The sequence below is a fragment of the Bactrocera dorsalis genome, chromosome 1 (genome assembly GCF_023373825.1).
Source record: "Bactrocera dorsalis isolate Fly_Bdor chromosome 1, ASM2337382v1, whole genome shotgun sequence".
NCBI classification, from domain to species: Eukaryota; Metazoa; Arthropoda; class Insecta; order Diptera; family Tephritidae; genus Bactrocera; species Bactrocera dorsalis.
In genome coordinates this window covers 47,913,618-47,927,938 of record NC_064303.1, presented here as the reverse complement: position 1 = coordinate 47,927,938, position 14,321 = coordinate 47,913,618, and the positions used below count along the sequence as shown (strand labels likewise).

Genomic DNA, 14,321 nt, shown 5'->3' with positions numbered 1-14,321 from the left:
CTCAAAGAAGCGCTTATTCACAAAGAACCACGGGTATAATTGCAAAAGCAAATCCCGAAAACCAAAATTCGAAAACTTGCCAAGAGGCACCATGTTGCTCAAAGGCACAAAAAGTTCAAACGCTGCACAGCGAAACACAAAGTGGACTAGTTACCGAACTAGTTACAACTATACCAACTCAAGTTGAGTACAATACAAATAAATACCTTAATTCACAATTAAGGAAATTTCAAACTCTAGAAGATCAGTATTGTGAGGACTTTTCTAAAGCCACAGCTACTCGGTCAAATAATGGCCGATACGTCGTACGACAACCACTAGAGCCACAATTTTCGAATACCCCACATAATGGTAGAAAAAACAAAGTCAACTTCCCCCTGACAACTTCATATAAAAACAAAAGGATATGTTCGTAAATTTTCGACCCCGCAGGATGGCTTTGGCCAATAATGATACAAAAAACCTGCTTAAAAAAAATCTCAAACTATGTGGCGGGCTACTAAACGCCAAATTAGAACTAAAACATAAATATAACAAAAGTGTCTCCAAAAGTCATAAAATTTACACATTTTATACAATGATGCCCCATTGAGGCACAAATTTTCAAAAAAAAAAAAAAGGGAAATTAAGGGATCAAAATACTCCCAATGCGATACATTAACGCACCTACGCTTACAAAGCTAAGGTCGCTTTTATCGCATCTATCCAAGCGCTCCTTATATAAGTGAGTTATGGAAATCAGCTATACAAAGCTTCAAATTAAGTATACAAAATTATCTACTCAACGAATTGAAGCCGTTCGCAATTACCGGCCACTTTCTCGCAAGATCCATCTATTGTCACAGCCCTAACTCCAGGGCTAAGGAGTACCCATTCTGGCCATATCTGAGCCAGGCGTGGAGTTACTATCCTTCATAAGCCGAGAATAAATAAAGTCCAAACATTGCCGATAATATAGAAAAGGCATATAATAAACTACCGGTATGTCAAACCGAGAAATAATAAATTGTAAATAACAGCTAATAGAATTATAATAACAAACAAAAACTTTCTTGGTATCATAATACAAAAAGTCGTCAAAGCACGCAAAATCAATTATTACCTCAAGCACCAATATTTACACCAAATACAATTGGCTATTAAAACCAAAATCGCTTCTTACAGCTAATATTCTGCGGCCTCGGTTACTCCACCAACAGTAAGCCGAATTACATGCATCAGATTATATATATAAAACTAGGCAAAATATTCGCCTAGGGGGCCCAGGATGGTCCTTCGAGCCGAAGGACCACATGAACGATTTTGTTGCCAAAAATTTTAGAAACAAAGCAGTATTCACTTTCACGATATTAAATAAAAATGCGCACGTATTTCAAGTGTAAAATAATTTAAGGTTTATTTAAACTTATTGAAAAATATGATATAAAATATTATGGTCTGTTTGAAATCCGAGTACACGTATACGGAGCGGGGAGGATGTCAACCGGACCGCTGAGTGATCGGAGTAGGTGCAGTGTTGACGCGGCGCAGTATCTAAGCGAATGTCCCTGATCGAGGCGTATGTGTCGAATTGATGATATGCGCAGTGTGTCGGTAGCGAATTGATCAAAAACGAATGTTGACTTGCGAAAGTGTGTATATCGAATTGTGTCTGCTTTCCCTTTGCCCATCCTTTTTGTTAAGTGGGTTTGCTGGTGTGGTGAGTTATGCTGTAGTGTCATCAGCTGTGGTGAATGGCGATGTAGCATTAGAATGCGCCAGTTTTACCGAATAGAGGGGGTGGATGCTTAACTCATTTAAACAGCAAGCAAATGGCTGCTGCAATTTAATCTTGTGTGATTCTCTAAAGCTTTCAAAATATTAGCACCTCTGTCTGTCACAAACTTAATTTGTTCCATATTGTTAATGCCGAACTCACATAACAATGTGCTCAATTTTGCATAAATATTTGTAGCTGTAGATCGCCGAAAGTCCATAGATTTTAAACCCAAAATTAGATCGTACAACTGTGAATTTTTTTCGTAGTGCATAGTGACTCCTAAAATATTCCTATGTACATAGTTGTCGGTCCACATATCTAAGGTGACGGTTGCTCTACATATCTAAGGTGACGGCCATTCCCTCTTTAAGGGGGTATTCTACTGTAGAATTTTGAAAAATTCGATTTTCATACATTTAAGTTTATAGACCGTTAAGAACATATCCTCTAAAGGATTTTTAAAAATTAAAATTATTTTAAGAGCTACAGTTACTTTAGTGACGCAGTACCTAGCCCGTTAGGTAGGCAGACCCACTTTTTTAAACGCGTTTTTCTCAAAATTACTTTTTCCACACAGTACCGGCATTATCTCTATACAACCTTCTTCTATACAACCGATTTACTTGAAATTTTGTGTGAACCTTCTTTATATAATCCTTTATCCTTTATCTTTATATAATCCTTAATATTTAAAAAAAAATTCAGGAATTTCAAAAAAAAAAAAGCGTAAAAAATTATTTTTATTTTCAGGCAGTCGCCATTTTTCAAAAAAAAATTTTCGTGTTCCCTGAGGTAGGGACTATAACAGCGTCCTTACTGATTAAGAATTTCTTTTGATTTTTTTTCAGACCACCAGGAGAGTCAGGATCAATGTCACCAGGTATCAATAAAAACACCATAAAAAATGGATCGTAAAAATATTTTTGATTTTTTTTAAATAAAATTCAAAAAACTGTCCAAATTTTGATTTCTAGAGTAGAATACCCCCTTAATTTCAGCCTTTTTCTCATAAGCTTTCTTTTGAGTAGCTCGCGATATCGTTGTTACATCAGGGAGCATGTCTTCTATATCTGTATTTTCTCCGAATTTTGCTCCAATACTTAATAAAAATTGTACGAGTTTTCTTAAACCAACGCCATTAATTGCTGAGAATGGTTGGCAATCCTCAGTAACCCAGGCCACACAAGCGTCCATAGCAGCTTTTTTTCATCTGGCGTCACAATTATTAGCAGCGCCGTCTCCTTAAGCGATTTGCAACACTTATGTCGATTTAAATTTGAAGAATTTTTTGGCAAATATTTTAAAATATTGTTACAGGATTGGCAGTATATAAATCCATTCAAAATAATGTCATCCTCTTTAATAATTTCAGATAATATGTTCCAAACATGGCTCCTTCCCTTATGTCGGGCTGACAATGTGTAGACGTTTGTATGTATTTTTTCTAAAATATTTTCTCAAATACATACTAAAATATTAGTTGTGTACCAAATTCTTAGTGCAATGCATGTGACGCATAAGCTGATCGCGAACGAAGCATACAAAAACAATATACATACCAGAGAACTGCAAAACTCACTTTTTCCTTGAATCAGCTCATACGCAAAAGTTTCTATTCAAATCCAATCACTGGAATAGCACTTGTGGTATTTACTATAGTGGCCATATAAAGGAGCTCAAATTTGGTATGGGATTCGTGGTGGAAGAGAGACTCCTTCGCCGAGCCCTGTCATTCACCCTAGTGGATGAACATCTAACCACCATCCGTATCAAAGCGAAGTTCTTTAACGTATCGCTGATTTGATCGATCATGTTGTGATAGGCGGAAAAAAAGTTTCCACTGTTTTATATGTGCTCCGGATGCTCCGAGGTCCTAACATCAACTCGGACTACTCCTGTTGCACCCAAAATACGCACCCGCCTCTGTGCAGCAAAAGACTTAAATCAACAAACACATGGAAAGTTCGACGTCGATTAACTGCAATCACAACAGATAGCCGAACGATTTTCTACTCTACTTGCACTCCTGTTCTTTGACAGAACTCATCAGAACTAGGTATAAGGGAACAGTAGGACGGCATTTCAAGCTTCTTATGTACAGCTGCAACCGAAACCATTGGTTTTCGGACAAGGCAAATGGCGATGAGGAGTGCCGTGTCGCGAGAAAACAGACTGCTTACATCACAACATTACAATCTACCACTTACGTGCGAGATGGGATAGATACCGAGAGTTGAAATAAGAAACGGGATGCATTTGAGGACAAAAAATAGAAATAAAATAAACCGAAATGCATGAGTAGGAAGAGCTTGACAAGCTGGCCGACAAGAGTAATGCTCGAAAATTCTACGATGTGGCGACTAGTAGAGGTTTCAAGACCGGAGCATACTTTTGTAGAACCCGCAGAGGAAGTCTAGTGACTGATGCCTAGAGAAAACTTAAATTATGGAGGGAACACTTATCCAGCCTGCTGAAAGACAGTGAAAGAATAACACCTGATTCCCCAATAGAGACGATGAAGCGAACGTGCCATTGCCCGACCATAAACTTGAACCTTTTCAGTGTGGCTTTAGGCATGGAAAATAAACAATCGACCATTCGCAAATCTTGGAAAAGACCCCTGAGAAGAGATTCGATACACACCCCGTCTTCGTCGATTTCAAGGCTGCTTTTGACAGCACGAAAAGGAGCCGGCTTTATGCCGTTATGTCTGAATTTGGTATCTCCGAAAAATAAATACGGCTGTGTGAACTGACGTTGTGCTGTAGAAAAGCTCCATCAGAATCGGGAAGGACTTCTCCGAGCCGTTTGATATCAAATGAGTTTCCAACAAGGCGGCTGCCTCCCTAGGAAAACTAATTCGAGCTGAAAAGCTAGATCGAGAAAATATCTCCTGTTATCAAACAAACAGTCGTCGCACTCGCGAGTTTGCTTCTACGTCATGATAGTCGAAGTCGTAGACAATTTCGTCTATTTTGGAACCAGTATTAAACTCAACAACAACAACTTGGAATCCAATGCCAACAGGTGCTATTTCGGACTGAGTAGGCAAATGAGAAGTAAAGTCTACTCTCGGCGAACAAAGCCTGAACTCTTAAAGTCACTCATCATCTCCGTCCTGCTATATAGTACAGAGGCCTGGACGATGACAACATCCGATGAGACGACGTTACGACTTTTCTAGAGAAAGGTTCTGCAGAAGATTTGTGGTCTTTTGCGCAGGGGTGACGGCGAAAATAACGAGCTGTACAATTTATAACGGGTGATTTTTTTGAGGTTAGGATTTTCATGCATTAGTATTTGACAGATCACGTGGGATTTCAGACATGGTGTCAAAGAGAAAGATGCTCAGTATGCTTTGACATTTCATCATGAATAGACTTACTAACGAGCAACGCTTGCAAATCATTGAATTTTATTACCAAAATCAGTGTTCGGTTCGAAATGTGTTTCGCGCTTTACGTCCGATTTATGGTCTACATATCATTTCTCATTTCTGGTTGAATGGCTACGTAAATAAGCAAAATTGCCGCATTTGGGGTGAAGAGCAACCAGAAGCCGTTCAAGAACTGCCCATGCATCCCGAAAAATGCACTGTTTGGTGTGGTTTGTACGCTGGTGGAATCATTGGACCGTATTTTTTCAAAGATGCTGTTGGACGCAACGTTACGGTGAATGGCGATCGCTATCGTTCGATGCTAACAAACTTTTTGTTGCCAAAAATGGAAGAACTGAACTTGGTTGACATGTGGTTTCAACAAGATGGCGCTACATGCCACACAGCTCGCGATTCTATGGCCATTTTGAGGGAAAACTTCGGACAACAATTCATCTCAAGAAATGGACCCGTAAGTTGGCCACCAAGATCATGCGATTTAACGCCTTTAGACTATTTTTTGTGGGGCTACGTCAAGTCTAAAGTCTACAGAAATAAGCCAGCAACTATTCCAGCTTTGGAAGACAACATTTCCGAAGAAATTCGGGCTATTCCGGCCGAAATGCTCGAAAAAGTTGCCCAAAATTGGACTTTCCGAATGGACCACCTAAGACGCAGCCGCGGTCAACATTTAAATGAAATTATCTTCAAAAAGTAAATGTCATGAACCAATCTAACGTTTCAAATAAAGAACCGATGAGATTTTGCAAATTTTATGCGTTTTTTTTTAAAAAAAAGTTATCAAGCTCTTAAAAAATCACCCTTTATTACGACAGTAACATAGTTCAGCTAGAGGAGGGACAGTCGCTGCGCTGACTAGATCATGTTGACCGTGTCTCCACTTCGTTGGAAAGATCAGGTTGAGAAGAATCCGACTGCACTGGATATCTGGAATTGGTACTAAATTCCGATAACAAGAAACGACTAACGCACTGTTGTTAACTCGGCTATAACGGGTAGCGGTGTCTACGCCAGTAAAGAAGAAGAAACTGTAATTAATTGAAGGAATTAAGGCCAGGTTCCTCTAAACAATTTTGAAAAAAAATTTTTCATAAATTGCTACTGTATACTCGTCGAAATAGTATAGAATTAGTCCCGAAGGTCAGTAAGACCGAGAAGCAGGTATACAAGAGTGAAGAGCGCTTCGGGAAATCCGGCCGCTCAAACGCCTTCGGTAGCGGCAGCTACTGCGTGCCTTTGGTTTAAACTGATTTTTCTCCGAACCTCGTTTTTTCTCATTTCAAAACTATTGCACTTATCGATATGAACCAACCAGCATTTTATTCTTTAGATGTCTGGTTATGGCCTCAAGCAGAACCAGAAATATTCATTATCATTGAAAAAAGTTATAAAGAGTTAAAAGTGAAAAAAGGCTTAAAAAAGTCAAAAGTCCTCCTTTTTTTTTCATTGAAAATGTTTCATTCTGCTTGAAGCCATAGCTAATTCGATACAGAACATGAAATCATTTTGTTTTTTGCTTTCAGATAATTCTGTTTCAAGAAATGATGTCAACCATCTACGAATCAGATGAGTCTCAGCAGCCATTTTCAGGACCGCCATTTTGAAAAAAAAGAAAAAAAATGTTTTCAAGTAATTTAATATATGTGCTTTCATATGTAAAAAAAAATTGATTACTCGAGATGTTTTGTAATAAAGATAAAATGTATTGAAAAAAATTACGTTTTTTAGAGGAGCCTGGCCTAAACTAATAACACAAAGAGCAACTCACAAGCCGAATGCGTAAAAAAGGGGTACACGATCACGATCAGTCTCGGTTTGAATTGTTAATTGGGCCTTAAGAAACTCGGAAATTTTATAATAATGTTTTCCTTCTTGGCTTGATTGCGCGCATGTTTTAAGTACGTACAATTCTTAAAATAATATACAAATTATTGTTGTTTGCTTATTTTTACAATGTTGTGGAAATGTAGTATTTCAGGATTTTCATTACATCAACTATTCATACATACAGCCGTAATTCAGAATATGTGACGCCACGGTTGCCCAGTATGTACGCAGTAATTACCGCTGAAAATCGTATCGTCTTTCAGAGGCATGAGTGTTTGTATATCTATTGCTTAGGCACTGCAGAGTGAACGCTAACCAAAGCCGAGGCCGAAGCTGATTGGTGCAAACCAGTTTTGAAGTATTTTTTAACGCCAACTCGCGTGTTGCATAGTTCATTTGAATACTGATCTTATATTTTGCTTACAAGGAATTACTCTAAATGTGGTAATACAATATTTATAATATCCCCTAATAATATTTTCAAAGGGAAACTTATGACAGGAATTCCCTAATCCATTTAATAAATACCCGCTATTACGATGTTCCAGGCCAAATTTATACGTAGAACTCAGCACTGGTTTACTTTAAGCCGATCAGTGCTGATCGAAATCCGCTTTGAGTTCGACTTGGCTTTGAGCGTTCACTCTGCAGGCACACTAAGGCCCAAAACTGTGTTCTCAGACGCGTTAACCTTTTTCCGTTTTATTTTCGTTCACAATTTGTATTTAAATTTCACTTAAAGCAAAATACATTAATTCTTGAATGTTTTTAAAATTTAAATTAAAAAAAGAATGTACAAATATTTTTTTTTTTTTAAGACTAATCTCGAAGAAACGATAAGATGAATTTAGACGTTACAGATGAAAAGCCGAATGTCGTACGTACTGTGTCTATCGATTCGATAACCTTGCGGTGTGAACATGGGAATGACAACCACTCTACTTTCGATGTAAAACAAATTTAAATTTTATATGATTTATGATTTGCTATCTGAAGTCTAAAATTAGTCATCGTGGCCTCTTGACAGGTCACAACCTACTGGCATCACACGCGAGCCGGATAGACATGAGGTTGACGATACATGCAGAAATTGCAGAGAAGTTTGCATAAGAGACACGCTACAACAACTGCTTTGCCTGTGCTAGGCACTATCTAGTACTCCTTTTAAATATCTAGGAGGTTCGGAGTTCCAGAAACAAGACGAAGTATCAAACATATGTATGTAGATAGACATATAGTTGCCGCTGACTTATAGTTTTAAAGATATTTGCATTTAAAGTTGAAAAATTGGCAACTTTTACATTGATAATTTGTTTATTGTGAATCACTTTTTCACTTATATTATGCACTTTTCACTTACTAACACTTCACTATAACGTTTCTGTATATTAATTTTTTTAATATTTGTTGTAAATAAAGCTTTATTTTAATTATTTTATTTTAGTTACAAGAAAAGGGTTGCCATGGTTATTTTTTTGAAGCGCGGCGCGAATATTTTCGTGATCTGGAGAACGTCACCGTTCCAGTGATACCCATTTCACTCCCGAAATCCGGGAATGCTATTCTAAATCCCAGCCCCGTTATGTACATCAGTGAAAAAGTAAGATATCAATGAAAGCGAAATTTCGATATTTTAACAGACGTTTACGCATTTGTTTAATTCTGTGGTCATTTGACAAAACAACTTCTCTCGAAATAAGACAATTTTCCAGGATTTTTATCATATATATGAATTTTCAAGGGGCGTTTTTCTGTCTTATCGCCATTGTCCTAGGACCGTTAGTTCAAAAATTATAAAGTCATCAAAACAACTTCATTCGTAATTTTTCAAATTTTCGGGTGACAAAAGAGCTTGTCTCGAATAAGTTGGAATTTCAAACGTAAAATCATAACGTACATTTATCAAAAAACTTGTCTCGATATATTGTCTGAGTAAAATCAGAAATTGGCATTTGACAAAATAACTTCTTTCGATTGAAGTTCTTTTGTCAAATGCATATCTAAAAAAAATGCTTTTCTTATTTAAACAAGTTAAGCTACCACTCACTCAGTCGTCAAGTGTCATTGTGACAAAACGTCTTGCATCGGTACAAGTTAATTATTAAAAAAAAGTACTAAAAGTGAAATCGTATTTCCAGAGAAGTGCTTTAGTCAAACAATTAAAAGTGAAATTATCAAATTTAAGTTGCTTCCAAAATTAAAATAAAAATTTATTGGATAAAATGGGAAGAGGTAAAAAATTAGTGGGTTTAGCCAGGAAAGTGAAAATGCTCTCTAATACGTGTTCTAGTAGAAGTGTGCAAAATAATAGAAGAGCTCATTCATTTAACTTGGCGGATGGGGAGGTGCTAAATAAACTCCCAAATGAAGAGGCTTCGTCCTATGATACGATTTTCGATACTGATAAAATTGCAAAACTACGGCAACATGTAAATACTTGCCAACTGAGCAGCATTCAAAGTGACCACTCGGAAGAAGATATTTTTCACGAAACTGATTACAACGATTCAGATTATTTACCGTCAGAAAGTTCGGGCTTAAATACTACATTGGAAAGTATCCGAATCATGGAAGGTGTGATTGAATCAAATCTAAGCGATACTGTTTCACCACAATTTAATGAAGAGCTGCTTTTAAATAACCTAAGGTCAAAAAAAGTTAAAAAAGCTAATAAAATTAACAAAAATATGGGAAAAGAATATGTTACTTGGAAGAATAAGACAATTCCTGCAAAGAAAACTGAAGAATTGGTGGATTGCTATACAAAATGTAACACAAAAGTAACTATGGATCAACAGAAAAAAATATTCAAAGCATACTGGGAACTAGGGGATTATTACAAGCGGCGTCAGTATATTGCTCGTATGATAAACGTTCAGTCAAAAAAACTGAAACGCTCAGAAAGGCTTCAAATCCTAGAAATCGACAGTTTGTTTACTTTTATCATTTTGAAATCAATGGACAGAAAACTCGTGTATGCAAAAAGTGTTTTTTAAAAATATTTGGAGAAACGGATCGAAGTATTAAAACAGTATGTCGGCAAAAGATCCAAGGCAATTTTGATGGAGGTGTCGCAAATGACCGACGAGGCAAGCACCCTCCTCATCATAAGCTATCAACAGAAAAATATAATGAAGTGCTTCAACATATACACAGTATACCCAAGTACCAAAGTCATTACAGTCGTCGTCATACGAGTCAGCTATATTTCCAAGGTGGCCTCAACCTTGCTCTCTTATATAAATTGTATAAAGAAAAACACTCTGAACCAGTTTCAGAATCAAAATATCAGGAAATATTTCGTCAGTTAAATATAAAGTTTAAGGAGCCTCAAGTTGATCTTTGTAATACGTGTGAAATCCTAAAATCCCGTGTAGAAAACACGTCGGACGAAAATGAAAAGAAGCAACAAAAATAACATTACGATGCGGCAGATTTTGCATACAACTGCAAAAAAACTGACAAAGAGCTTGCCATTAATCATGGAAATATAAAAAGGTTTTCTTTTGATTTACAGCAATGTTTGCCAACTCCACATTTACGTGCTTCTATGTTCTTCTACAAACGTCCATTATGGACTTTCAATTTAACAGTACACGACGGGGAAACGAAAATGGCAAACTGTTACATATGGCATGAAGTAATTGCAAAACGTGGAGCAAATGATATTGGTTCTTGTGTTTATAAGTGTTTGATGAGCTTGCCAGAAACCATTACTCATGTCAATATGTATAGCGACTCATGTCCGGGACAAAATCATAACTCCTATATTTCAGCCATGTTTGAACAAGTTATTGAAAAACATCCCAGTATAGCGGTTATAGACCATAAATTCCTTGTTGGGCACACGCATCTTGAATGTGATACCGTACATGCGCAGATTGAGAAAAAAAAAAGAAAAATAGGTATGTCGGGTTCCATTCAGCATCCACATGACTGGGCCAACCTTATAGCAGCTGCAAGTAATAAATACGTCGTACACGAAATGAAGCAGGAAGAGTTTTTTGACTTTAGTGCCCTTCTTAAGACGAATTACGACCTTGATGATGAAGAAAACAATTAATTTCAAAAAAATTTTATTTTCTATACTTTTGCATGTAGTTATAAAGGGTGATTTTTTAAGAGCTTGATAACTTTTTTTTTAAAAAAAACGCATAAAATTTGCAAAATCTCATCGGTTCTTTATTTGAAACGTTAGATTGGTTCATGACATTTACTTTTTGAAGATAATTTCATTTAAATGTTGACCGCGGCTGCGTCTTAGGTGGTCCATTCGGAAAGTCCAATTTTGGGCAACTTTTTCGAGCATTTCGGCCGGAATAGCCCGAATTTCTTCGGAAATGTTGTCTTCCAAAGCTGGAATAGTTGCTGGCTTATTTCTGTAGACTTTAGACTTGACGTAGCCCCACAAAAAATAGTCTAAAGGCGTTAAATCGCATGATCTTGGTGGCCAACTTACGGGTCCATTTCTTGAGATGAATTGTTGTCCGAAGTTTTCCCTCAAAATGGCCATAGAATCGCGAGCTGTGTGGCATGTAGCGCCATCTTGTTGAAACCACATGTCAACCAAGTTCAGTTCTTCCATTTTTGGCAACAAAAAGTTTGTTAGCATCGAACGATAGCGATCGCCATTCACCGTAACGTTGCGTCCAACAGCATCTTTGAAAAAATACGGTCCAATGATTCCACCAGCGTACAAACCACACCAAACAGTGCATTTTTCGGGATGCATGGGCAGTTCTTGAACGGCTTCTGGTTGCTCTTCACCCCAAATGCGGCAATTTTGCTTATTTACGTAGCCATTCAACCAGAAATGAGCCTCATCGCTGAACAAAATTTGTCGGACGTAAAGCGCGAAACACATTTCGAACCGAACACTGATTTTGGTAATAAAATTCAATGATTTGCAAGCGTTGCTCGTTAGTAAGTCTATTCATGATGAAATGTCAAAGCATACTGAGCATCTTTCTCTTTGACACCATGTCTGAAATCCCACGTGATCTGTCAAATACTAATGCATGAAAATCCTAACCTCAAAAAAATCACCCGTTATAACTATTATATTTTTCACGTATTTTTTTAATTTTTTGTTTAAAAAGAAATAAATTATTTTTTTTGAAGACAAATTCATTTATAAACTTAAATAAACGGCAAATGTCATTTGAAGAAAAACCTCTTTTGGACTTATTTTTAACTTACCATTTGGCAAATAAACTTGTGTCAAGATAAGATAAAGAAAAAGGATTTTTTTTTGCACAAAACAGCTTGTATGAGGTAAGTTGATTTTCAGTAAGAAAAAACATTTGACAATAAGTCTTATTTATTTGATTTATATTAATCTAGAAAAGTAAAATATTTAATTTAAATAAATTGATTGGAAAACGATTATTGATCTGCATCCAGTTTAAATTGACTTCGTCCTTTAATAGTAAGAGGTGTTTCTACTGCAAAGCTTTAAACATGTTTTTTCGCTCTCCTGTAAAATTTGCTTTTTTGAAAGAGGTTGTTTTGTCAAATGTCCACAGAATTGCATTGATACAACATTTGTCGATCAGAATATTTGTTATCTTAATAAAATTGCATGAACGTATGTATATATCCGATTATAACGCAATTCGTCTAGTTGACTTTAGCGGCCTTTACACGGTCAAGTATGTGTGACATCACACCAAGTTGTACCGTGTAAAGGGGGAAAAAACATGCTTGTCACGCATGTTCAAAGTTTTTAAACTTGTTTAATTTTTCTGCTGGTGTGTCACACAAGTGTGCATGATGCACGCAGTGTATTTTTTCATGCCATGTTTACTCGTTAAAAACTGAACGAAAATGAAGTTCACACACATGCACGACCGTGTGAACGAAAACGTCAAACTTGTACATCAAGCCATGTTCGCGATCATGTGTGACCGTGTAAAGGCCGCTTTTAAGCCAGTGGTGCGCACGCCTCAATACTACTACATTTTACGTTTGCGCTGCACAAACATTGCTATAGATTGCAAGGTATACATTATGAACAGTAGTGTAATGACGTTCCACACTACATTTATTGCAACGACTTAATGTTTTGTAACACAATAAGCATTGCGCTTCCCCTTCATCAGTTTCAATAAAAAAATAATTTTCTTGCCATTCGCTTGAAAACATTTTAAAAATTCGAGGTGTTTCTGTCCGTGTATTTAAAAAAATGCGCGATGCGATGTTGCTGGCTCAATAGAAACTAAATGCCGATTCTTTGTGTTAACCTAGCGTACGTGTTCAGCCACATTCGTGTGCGTGTGATATTTTTCGCAGTAGCAGAATTATCAGTCAAACACGCGTGTTTGGATTTTTATTACGTTGTTATTAGATGAGCGCCACTGCTTTAAGCCGTTTGTGTTAGTCAATATACATATGTATGTACATATGTAATATTTCATTATTTTCATAAACATAATGAATATAAAAGAAATCGGTCTAGCCGTTGGCATAGCAAGCATGAATGTAATCCTTCCATTCTTTCGTAAAATACTGAATGTTGAATCCTTTCGCAATATTTTGAAAACAAAGTTTTACCAACATCTGAAGATATTGTATTAACATGAGTTTTTTATTCGCAACTAATTTCCGAAAAATTGCGATGAACATCGTATAATGTTTTTGCTCATTCCACTTATCACTTCTTGGCGTGCGCACGGTAGTTGTACAAATCTATATATATTGTTACAAACGTAGTATTAAGTTGTATTTGTATTACTATATGCATCCCTGATTATGAACAATAGCTGTAGGTATATGGAATAGCATTTGTCTTGTTGTAGACATCTGGCGCCACGGCTGTCTGCTTGTCGAAACAATAGACATCTGGCGCCAAACTGTCTGCTTGTCTAGTTAAACAATTGCTGAGTCTGGCGCCGCGACTGTCTGCTTGCGTCTGGCGCCGTATAGCCGAATGTTCTGGTAATTTCCAGACGCGATATTCTAGAAGGACACGTCGGCATCAGAGAGAAGTGCGTGGCTATATAAGCCGTGGCAGCGCCAACGTAATCGACCAGTGCTAAGAGTAAACTGATATAGTGTAGACGAGTTGTGAAATAAAGAGTTGTTGAATTAAATTAAACAGTGTTGATTTTATTTGTCAATCCAGAGATACGAACCTAACAAAGTAAATTAGCAAGCAGTAAATTCGTAACAATATAAAAGAAAGTGGCGTTAGTTACTACGCTTATAACTGGAGAACGCCTGGACCGATTTCGGTGATTACCACCAATTCGGACAGGTCTCCGCCCAAACAAGAAGAATACTTAAGAAAATTCTGGAAAATTTTCCGAAATAAAAAAAAATGAAGAAAATAAATTTTCA

The 14,321-nt window shown here is 36.8% G+C and overlaps 1 protein-coding gene and 1 long non-coding RNA gene across 2 annotated transcripts in view; one reads left to right on the top strand and one right to left on the bottom strand.

Moving 5' to 3' along the window:
- LOC125775367 (uncharacterized) overlaps positions 1-14,321 on the bottom strand; it is a 915,975-nt gene that overhangs the window by 217,975 nt on the left and 683,679 nt on the right. The window lies entirely within an intron of this gene.
- LOC125775741 (uncharacterized) lies at positions 2,907-7,570 on the top strand. The gene is made up of 3 exons (XR_007421349.1): positions 2,907-6,785; positions 6,885-7,054; positions 7,127-7,570. It is a non-coding gene; the product is annotated as an uncharacterized LOC125775741 (long non-coding RNA).